Source organism: Neophocaena asiaeorientalis, unplaced genomic scaffold, assembly GCF_003031525.2.
Source record: "Neophocaena asiaeorientalis asiaeorientalis breed wild unplaced genomic scaffold, Neophocaena_asiaeorientalis_V1.1 scaffold5, whole genome shotgun sequence".
NCBI classification, from domain to species: domain Eukaryota; kingdom Metazoa; phylum Chordata; class Mammalia; order Artiodactyla; family Phocoenidae; genus Neophocaena; species Neophocaena asiaeorientalis.
The window spans coordinates 10,239,537-10,259,339 of NW_020174698.1; the positions used below are offsets into that span (position 1 = coordinate 10,239,537).

General features: G+C 39.3%; 1 protein-coding gene across 5 annotated transcripts in view; it reads right to left on the reverse strand.

The window, feature by feature from the left end:
* The window catches only part of NCOA7 (nuclear receptor coactivator 7), a 153,650-nt gene that overhangs the window by 123,377 nt on the left and 10,470 nt on the right, over positions 1 to 19,803 (reverse strand). The window lies entirely within an intron of this gene.

A 19,803-nucleotide genomic window follows, 5' to 3' on the forward strand; every position in this document is an offset into this window, starting at 1 on the left:
CACTGCAGCTCCTTGTTCATTCAGGTATAACCAGCGAGGACTAGAAAAACACCAGAGCACCCATGATGTCCATCAACTGTTTTCCCAACAACAGGTTTCCTATTATACAAATGAAATAATGACAACAACATGCTTTAAGGCTTGGTCACACTAAATTTGTCTACATAAGGAACAGACCAAAATGTACCATTCTATGCAGACATTTCCTCCTAGAAAATACTTAGACTTATACTGAAATATGACAGGTGTTCAGTCTTTCTCAAAGCCATACTGTCATCTAAACACGTAAAGGGTATTCAAATATCAGTGTTAACCAAGGTCAGAAATTTGAATACTCTTTTTAACAAGAAACCTGGGAAGAAAGACACAGAAATAGAACAAAAGTCTGCCACAAACATGTAGGGGGAGCATCTAGGAGATAACGCTCCCAGATAAACAAATGTGTGTCACAGAAGCAAAGCAACAGAAAACAGAACTTAATGGCAACAAAGAACTAAAAAGTTATGCCTGAATCAAGGTGATGATAAAGGACAGGCCAGTGGTCTATCACTTGAATGGGACAAAGGCAATGGATGGCAAAATGACTGGAGACCTCATCAACTCTTACTCCATTATTCTTTGCCTAGGGAAATGAAATTAGACCTGAGAAGAATTAAACAAATGTGGGTTTCAGTGCTCTTTTACCTAAGGTGAGTACAGAGGTTTCATCAAATCTCCTAGACACTCTAAATGAAGAATCAACTCTGGGCTAGACAGATCACTTCATAAGTTCTCTCTAGGAAGAGAACGTGCAAATGAGATTTCTAAAACATCACTGGCCGGGTCAGGAGTTGTTGAATATGTGGAAAATGCCAAAAGCCTGACAAGAGGCAAATACTTTTTAATTTTCATCAAAATAGAGAAGGGAGTGTGCAAATTACACACTGGAGAACATCACATAGATCTGTAGCAAAACTTTAGACGTGATCATTAAAGGCAGCTTGGCAAGGGCTCAGAAGAGGAGGCGGTGAACCCTGAGATCCAGAATGTTCACAGAAAACCAACCATTCAGCAGAACAACAAACAAGCAGGTTCCTTTTTGAAGCATCTACCAGGGACCAAGTACTCTGCTGGAGATACAAAGATGAAGACAGCACTCACAGGCCAGGAAGCTCAGGTGGAACAGGCAACGGACACCCACCAGCTGGTAAGACGAGTGGTCCGATATTGGTGGGTACAAGGAACCACACAGCACAGAGTGGAAGCAACTACTCTCCCAGGAAGGGAAGGAGGGTCAGGGAAGCTCCACAGATGATGCCAGAGCTGGACTATGAGGGAGGAACGGGAGTTTGATCCTGAATGCAGAAGAGGTTGGTCTCACTAGGCAGAACGAGGATGGTACGAGCCATCGGGAGGGAATACATGGTACACTGCGTGGGAGGCCTGCGTGGTCTGGTGTGGCTCTCGTATAGGGCTGGTAGAGGGGAGGAAGTTCAGAGAATGGTGGTCTAGCCAAATTATACTGACCTAATTTCCCTCTTGGACATAGTTACTGTTCCAGTGCATCAAGGAAATTAGGTAACCACTGTGTAACTGTACTTAAAAGGCACCGGATAAGTTTCTCTTGATCTGCTTATGAATAAGATTGAGAAATGCGGCCTAGACATGGATGGATGCTTCTATGATTAGGCTCATTACAGAAAGCACTGAACCACTGTACCAAGAGGTATGTGCTGACCAACTGACTGGCCTCAACCCGGAGCTGGGAGCTGACCTCCAACTTCAACCTGGAGGGAAGATGTTAACAGCTTAATGCAGTGCTCGTCCTTATGGCTTGTCCTCACCAGTAAATTCACCACTGACATGAATGAAAACAGGGGTCTCGGGGCTTCCCTGGTGGCGCAGTGGCTGAGAATCTGCCTGCCAATGCAGGGGACACGGGTTCGAGCCCTGGTCTGGGAGGATCCCACATGCCGCGGAGCAACTGGGCCCGTGAGCCACAACTACTGAGCCTGCACGTCTGGAGCCTGTGCTCTGCAACGGGAGGGGCCGCGACAGTGAGAGGCCCGCGCACCGCGATGAAGAGTGGCCCCTGCCCGCCACAACTGGAGAAAGCCCTTGCACAGAAACAAGACCCAACACAGCCAAAAATAAATTAATTAATTAAAAAAACAAAAACAGGGGCCTCATTGGACTTTTGGAGGGATAAATAACATCCTGGATAACAGCATTTCAATTCAGACAGACATCAGCTGTCTATAGATTAATTTGGGGTTCTACATCTGGGAGAGGTGGTAAGGAACGAGAGAAAGGGAGAACCCAACATTAGCACAAGTGACCATGACCTGCAGTTTGAGGTGACAGTAAGATCCACACACCCAGTGCGATGCCACTGCTTCCCAACCCCTCCCGCCCCACCTTGGCAAAAACAACAAAACAAAACAAAACCACTAATGCAATCAACCCAGAATAAAAAAGACTATGGTGGTCTGTCCCACGCTTTTTGAGGATTCGAATATATCAAGATTACTGCACTTAGCTCTGGGTCTCCCACTACCGTATAGGAGAAATATAAGGAAACTGGAACAAACAGAATGATTAACTAACACAAAATGAAACTTTAAGAATAGTAGTCAAAGGAGCTGGTCAGGGTTAGCATGGAAAGAGTCGGGAGGAAAGGACAGCTATTTCCAAATACCTCAAGGATCTCATCTGGCAGAGGATTTAGCCTTGTACCAATAGAACTTCAAGGGTGTGCCTAGGACTAGGCACCGGATATTAAGGGAGAGGCGTCTTGGCTCAACATAAAGGCTTGATGCAAAGAGCTGTCTCCAGAGACAGCAGCTTCCTGATCGCCAAAGATGACTGAGCACAAGCTGGACAACCCTTCTGTGGGGTCGCTGTAGACTGGAAGTTCTCAACCTTATCAAAAAATCAACACCCCTCACCTAAATGAATACAGTTGCCCCTTGAACAACAAGGGTTTGGACCTCGTAGGTCCACCTATACTCCTATTTTTTCAGTAACTATAGTACAGTCCTACAGGATCCTCGGACATAGAGGAACTGCACATACAGAGGGCCCACTGTGAGTTATACACATTTTTTTTACCTACATGGAGGATTGGTGCTCCAACCCCCCACATTTTTCAATGGTCAACTGTATATAAGTATTTTATAACATGCCCTGTATAATGCTGAGATGAAGTTGATAGATAATATAACCCATTTAACACACTGAATTTTATGAAGTCGATGTAATGCCCCAAAGGAAAATAATTGATAACAGGTAGTTCAGTATGTAAATTCTGAGGTTTCAAAAATCAGTATAATGCCAAAAGAAAAGTAGCTTACAACAGGTAAGTTGTAAGTTAATAATTTATAATAATAAAGTAAATTCTCAGGCACAATTTCATTAGAAGACACAACAAAACACTCAGACGCTTACACCAACTTATTTAGGACAAGTTTAGCTATAGGTGAAATAAGATCAGAAATAATTTCACTACATATGAGAAGTACAGGAAGATGAAAGAGCAGAGGTGAGAGGTTGGGAGGGGGTGGGTAATGGGTAGGTGGGAGTACACAGAACATTAGAATAAAAACTAGTGCTATAAATAATAACCAGAATTTCTATACATAGTAATTTAGAACCAATCTTTCTTTTCTTTAGAATGTCCCAATAAATATTCATGTAGGTCCTACAGATGACATGAAATTTGAAATATAAGGACAATTATTTGTTGTCTAGGACTGTCCTGCTCATTGCAGGGCACTTGGCACCTCTGCTTCCCCCAACTAAATGCTAGTGCCCCTCCCCAGGAACCATGCCAACCAAACTGCACCCCAGAGGGGAATACTACACTCTGAAAACCACTGTTACAGAGGAAGGTCAAGTTCCATGGATAAACTAACATTTTTAATTAAAATTTTTTAATTTCAAAAATTCCTTCAAAGCTGAGATCTTACAAACTCCACACATCTGAGTCGTTCTCTGTTTTCGAGATTCTCTGTGCTTTACCTGACTAACCCCTCGGACTCTTATTATTAAGGCAGCACAGTGCCCTTAAAGCAGGACAAGCCCAGTTGGAATCCAGATTCTACCATCTCCAAGGTATGTAGCCTTGGGCAAGTTACTCAATTTCTCTAGACCCATTTCCTTATCTGTAAAAGGCCTGGTATAGAGATGAGATGTGTCCAAGAGGTATCTATCGAGTCTAGCACCCCATGGAACAGAGAATTCTCTCCATTGAGATTTCAACAAGCCCAAACGTTCCTGTGTTCATGAAAGTTACACCTACCTTCATCAGCACATGGAGAGGCAGATTCAAATTTGCCCCTAAACAGAAGCGTTAGATCATGAACTAACTCAAGCCAGGCAGCCCGGGTGAATGAATGTAGAGATGGCAGCAAGCAGCAACAGTTAAAACTGTTTACTGAACATTAACCATATGCACCAGATTTTTTTGTTCAATGCTATTACACACACTGTTTAATCTTTATGACTATATGAGAGTTCATATTCTCAATCCTTTTTAGATAAAGAATCTGAAATTTAGAAAGGTTGAAACATTTATTCAAGGTCAAACAGCCATAAAAGTTAGAGCCAGAATGATCAGCTTTGTCTAATGCCAAAGTCAGAGCCACTCATTATGGCCTCTAACGCGAGGCAATATTACTACACAGAATTTTCACGTCAATTGCCTGGTTCTTTCCAGATTTACCCACCATTAAAAGAACAAGAGGGTGAACACCGGTTTTCTGGTCAATTGTCTTTTAGGACATCGATCCTGAACTGTATTCAGGTTAGTCACCGCTATTCATTAATAAATGCCCTGCACTGAACATGTTCAAGCATTTAATAAACATCTATTGCACTGAATTAGACTTTTAAAGAGCTAACTGGAAAGCACATTCCCTTAATTCACTAAATTAAGTGAATTACCTCTTAAGTTTTAAGGACAGAAGTAATAATAAAACTGTGAATATGCCAGAAATATTTCCCTTAGCTGTTGGCAATTTTTTTTTTGTTTCTGTTGTTTTGAAAAGTAATCTTCTGCCAATCCAATTATTTCCCCGCTGAAAACGAAATTAGTAAGTACAAAGAATCAGAATTTAAAAATGGAATTTTGATCTTTCTAAAAAATGTTGTTTATTGATTTTAAGTTACAAAAGTCCCCCCCCCTTTTTTTAGGGGCTAAAACTGAAGGTCCTTTTTAGAACTAAAAATTATGATTCTATAAACTTCTACCGGAGGTTTTTAATATACTGCATGCATTCTCTCATTAATACTTATAAGGATATATGGATTCAGTCTTGTACAGTTTTCTACCTGTACACAAAGACAAACAGGAAAAATATGCAGGAAGTCATATAAAAAGTTATTGGAGACAATGAAAACAGAACAGAGTCTGCTCTGCTGATCTCACGTCTCAACCATAAGAGGAAACTTCCTCTTTCTCACCATCAATCACTATTTATTGGTTGTCTGCTCTATGTATATGATTGTCCCTACCCTCACAAGAGTTGAAAAAAATCTGATGCCTGCATCACCACAGAGGTAGTTTCTAGGGACACCCCCTACTATTGCTCCAGTACTGTAAGATCACTTCAGATCATCTCTAAGGTGAGTCTAAAGGTGGTAGGCTCCAAACAGCATCAATAAACAAACAGGTGACATGGGAAGAAAAGTTTCTCTTCAATTACCTCTGGAATTCATTTTAATATTATTCGATAGACCCACTGCTAAAATCCTAGGATCTCTGGCCTATTTGACTCTTTTTGCAGATATCTTCTAGCCCTGGCCCAAAAGGAATTTAAAAAAAAAGAAAAAAGTTCCACAGTCTTCTGGAGTCTCTACTAGTATAGAACTCAAGCCTATTCCCCAAGGCCTTCCAGAGAGTAGGCACCAATGTGAATCACTACACCAGCTGCCTTTGCTCACAGCAAATGCCATCACTGCTGCAGGGGTTCTGGTCTTGCATCATGCCCCAACTCCTTCAATTTTAGGACAGAAATAAGTGTGGCCAGTGGTTACTACTAATTATTATTATTATTTGATGGGAGGTATCTATTTGATGGATCTGGGTTAATTGAAGCAAACGAAACCAATAAAATTTGATGGATGAAAGATGTAATAAATGGAATACCTTTCCAAAGAACATACAGTATATGAGCTGCAAACACTAGTTTCCAAGAATTAGAGTGTCTTTTGAGACTGAAGAGACATGAAGTTCACTTTACCAGGTAAGCTGCCATTTCACTGAGGAAAAGTCACATGCTCCTTTGTTCTCATGTGGATGGCACCGGCAATTGAATGCTATTTTCAAAATACACTGGCATACACCCAATATGTGTAAAAATGCAAAATAATTGAATTATCACCCTTTTTAATACGCTTTCAGCATATTTATTTACATGGAATGTACAGGTGGCAATAAACAATTTACACTTACTCCAAAATAGTGCCTTGTCACATACTGACAAGCAATCTCTTCAATCAGTAAGCTTACTAAGAACCTGTTTTATGCCTATCACTGCACAATTTATCTAAAACCTATGCATATAAAGAGGACTCAATACACTCTAATACACTCTGAGAAAACTTCGATTTTTGACAAGGAAATAAAATCTACAAAAATTAAACAATCAGAAAAAAAGGATATGACAGAAAGTAATGCCAAATAAAATTTGTTATGCAAAGAGAAGTACCAATGGAAAGAAAAGGGCCAGGTCACATAGGCCAGTGTTCTTAGGGAAGGTGTTTGAAGTGAGAACACCAAAAACAACCATTCTGGTTATAGTTCAACAGTGCTACCCAATGAACAGTCATATCTGTAAACCAGAAAGAGTTTTATCGTTAATGAAAATGTTCTCTATCAGAGCATGCTCAAGAGGACTGGAATTCTACCCTACCCTCAGATGTGTAAGGCAAAAACGGAGAGGCGCATGTAGTGCTTTGGTTGGTACGGCACAAGATGTGGGAAACATGCAAACGTGGGTTCAGGAAGAAGCATAGTGAAAAGTGCTACGAGGCAGGGAATCTGCTCAACACAAAATTAAACCAGCATCAGGAAGTAGTGTGACCTCTTCTTTGAAAAAAATTATGCATATGATATTCAATTCTAATTTTCCAAGAGACTGGGTTAAGAAATCAACTCTATGGTTTAAGTATGTTTTCTTTTAAAGGTTAATTAAGTTGTTTGATATAAAAGTTCTTGCAGAATTCAAAAGAAAATGGGCTCTTTGGCCATTTGGCCAGACTGGATTGTTGTACTCAATTAAGCACTCCCGCCTTGTAAGAGAATTACACATGCAAACCGTCTGCTATGCCACTTTGTGGTGCTCTGCACTAGTACACAGAGTATTCTTCTCTACCCAGTTGGCCATGTGGTTGTTTTAACCAACAGACTGAGGACTAACAGTGTACCCACTTCAACTTAAGGCTCTAAGAGACCTGGCAAGTTTCTGTTCTCCACCAGAAAAGTATGCCTCAGGTAGTGGCTTTTCCTTCTTCAGAACGGGTCCCAGAATGAAGATGTGTGGAACAGACCTGAACTCCTACCTCAGCTTTGGAGTCCAGCCCAGCCCTGCTGGACCCAGCCAACAGTACCCAAACCACAGTCAACCTGCAGATTCATGAATGTGAAATAAATATTTGTGGTTCCAAGCCACGAAGATTTGGAGGCTGTTATGCAGTATTATTACAACAAAAAACCCAACACACCTTTAGAAATATCCTAATCCACAAATTACTTTGTGGATTTTTACCAGGAAGATCAAAGCCACATAGTACATGTTACCATCTATAGGCATAATTCTACCGAGGCCTGGAATACCAAAGCCCAGAGACAGAAGCAGCCAATTAACACAAACAGCCAAAAAAGCATCCCTTCCTTCCAGTTGTCATTTACCTCACAACCAATGTGCATGGCTATGGAAGTTTAGCTACAAGGAGGCATCACTTGACACCAAGCGTGACTTATGTACATCTTGGTACATTCACCTACAGACTTTGATACTATTTATTGTTATGGTTGAACTGTGTCACACACACCCCCCAAAAAAATGCTGAAGTTGTATCCACTGTAACCCAGGATGTGACCTTACTTGGAAACAGGGTCACTGCAGATGTAATCAGTTAAAAGGAGGTCATACTGGAGTATGGTGGGCCTCTAATCCAATATGACTGGTGTCCTTATAAGAAGATGGCCATGTGAAGATCAAGACACACAGGAAGAACTCCACGTGAAGACAGAAGCACAGATTAGAGCTAGGCAGCTACAAGCCAAGGAATGCCAAGGACAGCCAGCAAATCACAAGAAGCCAAAAGCAAGAAAGGATTATTTTACAGGTTTCAAAGACATCGTGGCCCTGTCGACACCTTGATTTTAGACTCCACCCTCCAGAATTACAGACAATGAATTCCTGTTGTTTTAGGCTACCCAGTTTTCGGTAATTGTCAGAGCAACTCTAGGAAACATTCACTTATCTTAAATCTTATATACTATCACTGTTCCAAAAGGACACTACCTCAAAAATATTGTTACTTCCCCATTATGTCTATTCTGCCACTTTCTCATATAATTTAAAGGAAATGTGGGCATATGATTGAGAGCATCGGTAAATATCATTTTGAATATTAGAACAGAAAGCTCACATAGTTAACATCTGTACCCAGGAGACAATTCAAGCACAGTTTATTGAGTAGATGGACTAAGAACTGACCTGATTATCAGGGAAAATTCTTAACATAAAATGAGTTTTGAAATCTTCTGAGAATGTAGCATCACCATAGTAGCATGCCACTCTTACCACACTTTAGCAATTTTAATCTAACAAACTCATACTCCTACATTTCTCACACACACTTATGCTGTCTCGTACCATTTTCTAATTAATGGCTCCTCATGCCCATATTCCTTTCAATCAGACTGTATGCTCTCAAAAGGTGTGTCTCATGTTCTACATGTATAAGCAAGTGTGCCTGTGCACGCATGCACGCACACACACACAGTGACATACAATACAACTTCTAGTTCAGGTTAGACATAGGATTTATGTTTAATAAGTTGACTTTTTATTTGTTATGGCTAAATACATAACAGAAACTGACTTCGGTTATAGAACAATAAGGTCTTAACCTTTTATTTATATTAGTGGTCTCCATTTTCTAAAGTTATATTCCACGTCAATAAAAGCATCCGAGCATAAAATCCTAATAACGTATATTTTTCACATAAAAAATGTCTTCTGCACTAATACATGCATTATAAAACATATAACAAAATAGAAGTCATGAAAAGATGATACAGACATTCTAACAATTTCTTCCCATACCCTCAAGGGGCACATGAACCCCGCTGGAGAACCACTGGTCCAAGCTATGAGAGCAGATACGTGAAAATATTTCCTAGGATTTGGTCTTTTCTAGGAAACACAAGACCTATGAGAATCTAAAATATTTACAAACTTTAAACACATTCTCTGGCAAACTCCTGAAACTCTCTTGATCAAACAAGCAATACTTTACAGTTGATGATAGTCATCCTTGCAACTAGGATTAGTCTGTATATACTGGACCCTAATTGTAAATGCATTTAGTAACTGTGATGTTCTTTGCAATTCAGTCCTTTAGTTTTTAGACTTTAGGAATGAAAATCTATTATCAAAATTTCAGGCAAATATCTGTAAGACTGAGAGAACCAAACGATACAACATTCTGACCTTGAAAATAAAAGAATGAGAAAGATGGGCAAAGAGGAAGATGGAACAGAAAACTCATAAACCATCTCCTAAGAATGTTATCAACACAACAACATGCAGTCTTCTTGTGTTCCATGTGCATGCATGTGGACAACCACGTGCTAGAAACCTGAAGGGCACAGAGTAGTACAAAACACAACCCCTACCAGCTAACGGTAAGAAAAACTAAGTCATAAAGCAAGCCTATATTTAATTTGCAGTACAAGATGTTACCAGAAAATGACTAGAGCTAATCAATGAATTTGGTAAAGTAGCAGGATAAAAAAATAATGCAAGAAATCTCTTGGATTCTTATACACTAATGATGAAAAATCTGAAAGAGAAATTAAGGAAACACTCCCATTTACCACTGCAACAAAAAGAATAAAATACCTAGGAATAAACCTACCTAAGGAGACAAAAGACCTGTATGCAGAAAACTATAAGACACTGATGAAAGAAATTAAAGATGATACAAACAGATGGAGACATATACCATGTTCTTGGATTGGAAGAATCAATATTGTGAAAATGACTATACTACCCAAAGCAAACTAAAGATTCAATGCAACCCCTATCAAACTACCAAAGGCATTTTTCACAGAACTAGAACAAAAAATTTCACAATTTGTATGGAAACACAAAAACCCCCGAATAGCCAAAGCAATCCTGAGAAAGAAAAATGGAGCTGGAGGAATCAGGCTCCCTGACTTCAGATTATACTACAAAGCTACATTAATCAAGACAGTATGGTACTGGCACAAAAACAGAAATATAGATCAATGGAACAGGATAGAAAGCCCAGAGATAAACGCACACACATAATGGTCACCTTATCTTTGATAAAGGAGGCAAGAATATACAATGGAGAAAAGACAGCCTCTTCAATAAGTGGTGCTGAGAAAACTGGGCAGCTACATATAAAAGAATGAAATAAGAACACTTCCTAACACCATACACAAAAATAAACTCAAAATGGATTAAAGATCTAAATTTAAGGCAAGACCCTATAAAACTCTATAGGCAGAACACACTCTATGACATAAATCACAGGAAGATCCTTTTTGACCCACCTCCTAGAGAAATGGAAATAAAAACAAAAATAAACAAATGAGACCTAATGAAACTAAACAGCTTTTGCACAGCAAAGGAAACTATAAACAAGATGAAAAGACAACCCTCAGAATGGGAGAAAATATTTGCAAATGAAGTAACTGACAAAGGATTAATCTCCAAAATATACAAGCAGCTCATGCAGCTCAATATCAAAAAAACAAACAACCCAATCTAAAAATGGGCAGAAGACCTAAATAGACATTTCTCCAAAGAAGATATACAGATTGCCAACAAACACATGAAAGGATGCTCAATATCACTAATCATTAGAGAAACGCAGATCAAAACTACAATGAGATATCACCTCACACCAGTCAGAATGGTCATCGTCAAAAAAACTACTAACAATAAATGCTGGAGAGGGTGTGGAGAAAAGGGAACCCTCTTGCACTGTTGGTGGGAATGTAAATTGATACAGCCACTATGGAGAACAGTATGGAGGTTCCTTAAAAAAACTAAAAATAGAACGACTTCAGCAATCCCACTACCAGGCATATACCCTGAGAAAACCATAACTCAAAAAGAGTCGTGGGGCACAATGTTCATTGCAGCTCTATTTACAATAGCCAGGACATGGAAGCAAACTAAGTGTCCACTGACAGATGAATGGATGAAGAAGATGTGGCGCATATATACGATGGAATATTACTCAGCCATGAAAAGAGACAAAATTGAGTATTTGTAGTGAGGTGGATGGACTTAGAGACTGTCATACAGAGTGAAGTAAGTCAGAAAGTGAAAAACAAATACCGTATGCTAACACATATATATGGAATCTAAAAAAAAAAAAAGTGGTTCTGAATAACCTAGGGGCAGGACAGGAATAAAGATGCAGACGTAGAGAATGGACTTGAGGACACGGGGAGGGGGAAGGGTAAGCTGGGACGAAGTGAGAGAGTGGCATGGACATATATACACTACCAAATGTAAAATAGATAGCTAGTGGGAAGCAGCTACATAGCACAGGGAGATCAGCTCGGTGCTTTGTGTCCACCTAGAGAGGTGGGATAGGGAGGGTAGGAGGGAGATGCAAGAGGGAGGAGATATGGGGATATATGTATATGTATAGCTGATTCACTTTGTTATAAAGCAGAAACTAACACACCATGGTAAAGCAATTATACTCCAATAAAGATGTAAAAAAAAATTTTCAGTACAAATAGTGAAGTGCCAAAATAAACTGAAATTAGGGGTAGAGCAGATGTCTTGGAAAGCATTGATGGAATTAAGTATCAACCTGGTGCAGAATATTGGCTTCAAAAGGAAGAAATGTGTAAGGAAATTCAGATAGAGCGGGCAGCCAAAAGCCTGAAGGCAGGAATTACCCCATGTGCGTGAGGGGTACTGAGGACCCTTCTGACCCTACTAAAGTGCTGAGTTTATGCAGGTGATGAGTGGGAGATACGGCTGAGTGCCTGCAATGTGGACAGGATACAGTGCCATTATCACCTAAGCAGCATTCTCTGGCTTAAATTTCCAAGAGAAAGCGACCACCATGAAAATCTCATAAATCATTTCACTTACTCTACTTATTCTTGAGGAACTAGTCTTGGGGCTGATCTATACATAAAACAAGCAAGCAAGCTACATGCAAGAAAATACCAAGCAGATGGCGTGTGGGTGAAGATGTGGAGGAAGTGAAATATTAGAAGCTTTGAAAAGAGGAAGAGAGAGTAAAATATGTCAAAATGAATATGCATCTGATGAAGAAAAGTCAAGAATATAAGAATCCTATGATATATTAATTTTAATTATTTCTAACAATTATCATTGTAATATATATGGATAACAAATAAAATGTGAAAATAGAAATTGCCTATGATCCCAGCAATGGAGACAAAAGTCTCAATATTTTATCACTTTCCTGTCTTTTCTTCCATGAAGCTGCATTTTAAAATCAAATTAGGGTTTTTTGTACATACAGTTTGGTATACTATCAAAAAAGACTCCATTGTTGGATTTGTCTCCAATTTTTACAATATCAACCTTGCTAATAGCTAATACTTATATAGTTGCTTACTCTGTGACAGAATTCCAAGTGCTTTACATATATTAACTTATCTAATTCTCAATACAATGTGAGAGGTGGATACTATTATTATCTTCATTTCACAGATGAGAAAATCAAGGAGAAATTAACTTGCCTAAGTTCACCTAGCTGACAAACGGTGGAAAAGGACTTCAAGCCAGGCAACAGGCTCCAGCATCCCTGCTCTTAACCCGTCTACCATACCACCTGCCTTCCAGAGACAATGTGCTCCCCACTGAAATTAAGCCTCATCTCTGATTTTTTTAGGATGTGCTCAGAACAGAATCACAGGTGCCAAGGGATTCTATGAGTTGAACTGCTCTCCGTCAAAGGCATAATACCCCCATATAACCTCTTACCATCTGTGAAAAGGGAAAATGACCCAACTTCAACTTGCCAGCATTGTTACAGACTTTTACAATCTAATTATAGTCTGCATTTCTTTCATGCAATGAAGTTGAATATTTTTTCATGTTTTGGCCGTTTGTAGTCCTGTTTTGTGAATTTTCTATTCCTGCCGTAGAGATTGTTTGTGTCCCCCATCCCCACCCCAAATTCATACTTTGAAAACCTAATGCTCTAGGTGATGGTATGAGGTAGGACCTTCAGGAGGTGATTAGATCATGAGGGATCTACCCTCATGGGATTAGCGCCCTCATGGGATTAGTACCCTCATAAAGGAGGCCCAGAGAGATCCCTAGCCCCTCCTACTAGATGAGGACACAATAAGAAGTCCATGGTCTACACACAGAAAGAGGGTTCTCACTAGAACCTGACCATGCTGGCACCCTGATCTTGGACTTCCAGCCTCCAGAAATGTGAGCAGTAAATTTCTGCTGCTTATAAGCCACCCAGTCTATGGAATTTTGTTCTAGCAGCCCAAATGGACTAAAACAATTCCTTCCTAGAATGCTTTTTAGAGTTAAAGTGTGTTAAACTGAAATTATTTTAGAAGATATCAGAGGGTTGCTAACTAGCTGTTTCAGTGGGAGCCTAGAGCCCGGCAAGTAATATACCTAGGGGGAATCACCAGGACCTAGGGCTGAGGGCTCAGCTGTAAATACCTGGGACCATAAGGATTGAGCAAGCCCTCCCAACAGATTAATATCCTAAAATTGTGCTTTACAGCATACAGCAGGGGCTGTACCTATTGGACGGCTGGAATAGTCATTACTGCTACTCAAGACACACTCAATTCCTCACATCAACATGTCTGGGGAAACAAATTAGTAAATCTGATGTTTGCTTAGTGAGGTCAGAATTACAGAAGGAAAATGAAAGATTTCAAGGGATCTCACACCTATGGAGCAGTCTTACAGATTTTGCCTATTCTACATGGCTAGTTTGGTTAGTGATCAGAATCATCCACTAGTCAGAGGATTCCACAGGAACAGGGCTGAACAAATGTTATTAAATTCTTACTGGCTAAATCCTCTGTTAATCAGTCAACAGCAGTTTACCTCATGTCAGGCACTTTGCAATAAAATCAAGCACAGGGCTTCCCTGGTGGCGCAGTGGTTGAGAGTCCGCCTGCCGATGCAGAGGACACGGGTTCGTGCCCCGGTCCGGGAAGATCCCACATGCCTCGGAGCGGCTGGGCCCGTGAGCCATGGCCGCTGAGCCTACGCGTCCGGAGCCTGTGCTCCGCAACGGGAGAGGCCACAACAGTGAGAGGCCCGCGTACCGCAAAAAATAAAAAAAAAAAATCAAGCACAGAGGACGCCCTCCGATTACTTGGCTTGTAAAGAAAAATACTATATTCACATACTTAGGCGTCACTTCGTAGGATGGGCCGCTATCTCCAGATGATTCATGTCATCCATCAGGGTTGGTAGTTAATACTTTCGATTTTTAAGAGGAACACCACACTCGGAGGGTTTCACTCCTTTATGTACGAACTACAGAAGCAAACCCAGAGGCAGAGGCAAAAAACACTCTCTTAGGTGAGGGCCATAATAAATATGAACTTTTTTTTTTAATGAGTGTTAACACAATGTTTGGAGAGAATTAGTAAAGTAAGGCAGGGATGCTAAAGAAAATGATACAGACATATTCTACGGAGGATGGCGGGGAGCGAAGTAGAGGAGGGATGAATAGTTAAATAAAAGCTTCGACCTTGGGCTTTTTTTTTTTTGACCAATCATAGCATGTTATCCAAAATCATAATTAATTTTTACTAGAAAGGCAATTTTGCTATTTATGAGAAATGCCTGTTGCCAGTATGGAAGCCTACTTGGGATACTACATTACATGTGGAAGGCTCCATGAGTTTCTAGAATCTCAACCAAGAATGGCCCCTAGAGATGACACCAGAACTGAGTGTGGCTTGCTAATGAAAGTAGGAGGACCGAGTGTTCCATGCAGAGGAAACAGCGTGGAGAAGAAAAATCATATGCAGCGCATGTGCAGGAAGTGACAGTTTTGTGTTACCAACATAGAGATTCTGAACTTGGGGTCCATAAACAAGGACATGTAGGCAAAATGGTGTGTTTCGTGTGTGATGAGACCATGAACTTTCATCAGATTTTTTTAAAGGGTCCGTGATTGGGGATGGGGAGGTAAGTTAAGAATAACTGTGAGCCACATGCATGACAGGGAGGGGCAGGGGACAAGAGATGAATTCCTCAGGGGCCAGGAGACCAGGCTAAGTAAGATTCATGGTGGACTCTTTCCTGCGCAGGATGGGAATCCTTTAGAAGGTTGAAAAGGGAAGTTTAGAAGGAAGACTGGCTGAAATGTAGGGGAAAGTAAAGTGCAGGCAACAGTCCAAAGCATCTGAGGAACCAAACAAGAACAGTGGGAATGGAGAGAAGGCAATTAGAGAAATGATGATGAGATCAAAGGGGCAGGCTGAATGTTCACATTTGCTTGTATGTGCACAAAATGTCACTGGAGGATTCTCAATTAACTGATAACTCTGGTTGCCAGTGGACAGTGGAAGCAGGTAACTAGTAACGAGGATGAGAGGGAATCCTTTCAATGTTTACCCATATGTACCTTTTGAATCACATGAAGGTATTGCCTACTACAAAAATAAAACTTTTTAAAAAAAGACTTGGAGGTTACCGGAATGATATGCCTCTATGTAAAAATTTGCCCACATCTCTCTCCAAATCCCCTCCTCAATGTTTCAAGTTGCACTTTTGAATTCAGATTATTTTTACCTCAAAAGCTCCTGGACTGCACCAATGACTATCCCTTGAGAAGGGCCAGTCTCTCTGTGCACCAGGGTGATAAATGTATGAAAATGAAGTTGACACCACACAGATGCGAATAACTATTTACATGGTTAAATTCAACCAACTTAACAGGTAGTTGTCAAAATACCAGAATGAAGAAAGTCTGATCAATTAACTCAGGGAGCTCAATCTTTTAAATTTTATGGTGAATAAAAGAGACTCAAGGAAGAATCTCTATGATTTATTAAAACAAAGATGAATCAAATAAATTACTGATGTGAAAGAGGTCAAATGTGAGGTACAGTGTGGTGAGTGTTAAGCTAATTTAGGCTAGCCCTTTGGCTAAAAATGACTTTTTTTTTTTAATTAAATAGAATGAATCTCCTGGTCAATCCAGAACTGACTTAAACTGAATGGTTTTACCAATTTTAAATTAGTCAATAGTAGACATAAATTTAATAGTTAAAAACAATAAGTGGATCTTAGTTTTGCAAAACTATGTAACATTGTTTTCCATTTGGCTATACAAGCGTAAATATACTAAACTTGCAATACTTGTTCAAAGCACATTTAATGGAACCTATTAAACTTGTTAATCAAAACATACTGTATCCATAGATCTATTCTGCACATGTTTCCATTTATTGGTTTTATGTTTTATATTCTTCCTTGTTCTACAAAAGATGTGAGTCAGCTTAATAAATTCAATAAAATGGGAAAATATACTTAGGTTAAAAAAATCAGAAGAAAAAAAAAAAAACAAGGTAGAACAGAAATTCAAAACCAAAGGGAAAGTCAGAACATCAATAATACACCATAGGTTTTTACAGGGTTATTAAAACTAAGTTGTAAATCTGACTCTGTGTTTCCTAGTTGCCAAATCAGAAAGGGAAATATAATCGACTATCTAATTCTATTTTTGCATGATGAAAAATGGACACTCCATAATTGTTTAGGGGAAGTAAAGCTTTTCTTTGGCATTTAGAGTTGAATGGAATTTCTTGCAAGAGTCTTCAAGCAGGAGCTGTAGAAGGAACTATTATCTTAATGACCACATCTCTTAAGTAACATAACAGTAGGTTTCTTGTGACTGTCTTTATTAATAGAGCACAATTTGGGGGGAGGGGTGCAAAGGATGCAAAACAAGGTAACCAAAGTATACAGTTTCTGAAGATCTGGCTAGACTCCTGGTGTAACACCTAGAATTGGAGGGGCATGGGTGGACATCATGGCCTTTGTTCAGCCAACTCTCTACAAACATTTCTTTCAATTAAGCTTTTGGTCAAATTTATGAGCAGACAATTCATTGTCTCTGGCATTCATTACCATTTTTAAAGGGAGATTAGTATACAACAATTATTCTTCATCCACTAGTTCCCTATATTTGAAATTCAAGGTTATACCAATTTTCTTTTGTATACTTTTTCTGCAACCATAACAATTTTGGTTCTAACATATGTGAATTGAGTGGATCTTACTAGATGTAAACAGCAACAACAACAAAAATCATGGGCTGGGATAAAAAACTGTGGGATAAAAAAGGGACAGTAAGGGACATTTAGCAAGGAAGGGATAGGGGTTTGGTGATAAAACCTTAGGAAAGATATAGAAAAGTAAGATAGAGTAAATCTAGGTCTTAGGATTTCATTCCAGTGGTGCATGTGGAGTCAGGGTACCGGGGGGCTCACTTGTCAGGACCCAGGTAGTGAGTCATTCAATTGCAAGGGCGCTACGCATTTGGATGCAGGACACACACAGAAAAATGCCTCTTCCATTCTGACATTAGGAACTGATTTCAAGGTCAAGAGTGCCAGCACAGTCAAGCGCTCAACTTCTCTTTGTCAAATGAACAAATAAGTGTCTATTATCTGCAACAAAGTAAAGAGAGTTTACTGTAACCACAGGGGAGGGCTCTTTTGAGAAGTTTAAAGTGAGCAAGGAAGAACAATATAAATTAACTGCTCAATATCCTTGACTACAAATAGAAGATGTGTAAAATGTAATTATCTTTATTTCATGGGAGAATTTTTGCTCTGTTTGAATAAATCATAACATATTTTTCATAAGCTCCCTCCCACTGCTGGTTCCCCCAATCTCACTACCTTTTACATAAAAGTGTTATTTCCTCACCATCTAGGAAGAGCCCAAGTAGGCTGGAGAAGCAATAGTTATAAACTAGGGCTTACCATAGTTTTGTGAAAATAAGTCTTTTGGGTAATATGTAGTAAGGACGGTGAAGAGGTATTAAAATGACAAAAGAGAAAGAAAGAAAATAAGTGACTGGACCACTCCCAGATAATTCTGTTAAACAAAGTGATTGAAAAAAGGTTAATACTGACTCAGAAAACTTACGTAACAGGAAAATAAAAACAAAACAGGAAATATTGTATCACAGTGCAAAAATAAAGCAAATGAAATGTGATGCAGTTATCCTTGATTATTTAAAGATAACATAAGATTTAAAAGCAGAGAGGCACCAAACCTTCCAAACCTGCAATGTCACAACCACCCTGGGTGTCAAACTTGAAAACTGATATGTTTATATACTGAGGAAAACCATGCAGTTGAAAATGTGTATCTATACCATGCATTTTGAATCATTTAGGAATCACAGACACTTCTAAATGCTTTATTTCCACTTTTACCTGTAATAAATACATTATAATTAGGTCAACCACAACAACTCAACTCTAAAATGAGTTAATATGTCACTTATTAACCAAATCATTGTTACCTCTGGAGTAACCTAGAATTTCCTTTAAACATGAATTGTACTTTTTAATTGTGTTTTAGAGTTTAATTAAAATAAGTTTGATTACCAATTAGAAAAAAATTGCAAGCTTAGAAATGAAATTAACTTATATTAAGAGTTGGGGAGAATTACCTTATTTAATAACACATTAAAGAAGGATAACGTATGGTCCTAAAAATGTCAAGATTCAACTTAAATGCTGGGATAACCGAATTTGACTATTTATACAAAGAAGTAATTTTTAAAATCCAGTTAAACTTCAACGGCCACAGGAAAACACATTTTAATCCTAAATTGTCTTTAGATGAAGCTTGAAACACAGTTCATTCAACAAATAACTAATGAGCGCCCACTATTCATCAGACTAGGGGATTACAGGACTGAACAAGACGAAGACACTGTCCTCCTGGAGCTTACACCGGTTCATTTTCCAAAGCTCTAAACCTTAATACGTTAATAAAATTGGCGCTTACAATGATCCACTTTTCAAGACTCTAAACCTATTGCTTAATACGAAATTTAAAAATGATAGTCTGTGAAGAGATAATCTTGCCAAAAGCTCTGATGTATGAACTTTATACTTGGGAGAGAAGAAAGAATTTATAACCAGTTTCTCAGAAATACAGACCTTATTAACATCTAGTTGGAAGCTAGGCTGCGCCCAAGGCTGCCTCTGCTGGCCGACTCCGTCCATCCTTCCAGCAGATTCTCAACTCCCTACACCTGTATCAAACTTGCCACGCTCTTCACGAAAGCCGAAGGCTCCCAAGTAGGCAGCACAAGAATTCCTCAGCCTCATCTATCTCTTGAATATTTGACTCCTAGAGGAGCCTTCTCTAACTGGCCCTAAAATGTTGACTGTAAGGGTTGGAGACATCAATTTTATGTATCAGCCTGCCAACTCTGAAATACACAAAAATCCACAGCGACTTCTCCATGCCGCTGAAATAACGCTGTGCGTGGCTACATATTAAGAGAGAACAGGAAGAACGCATCTGTTCATCA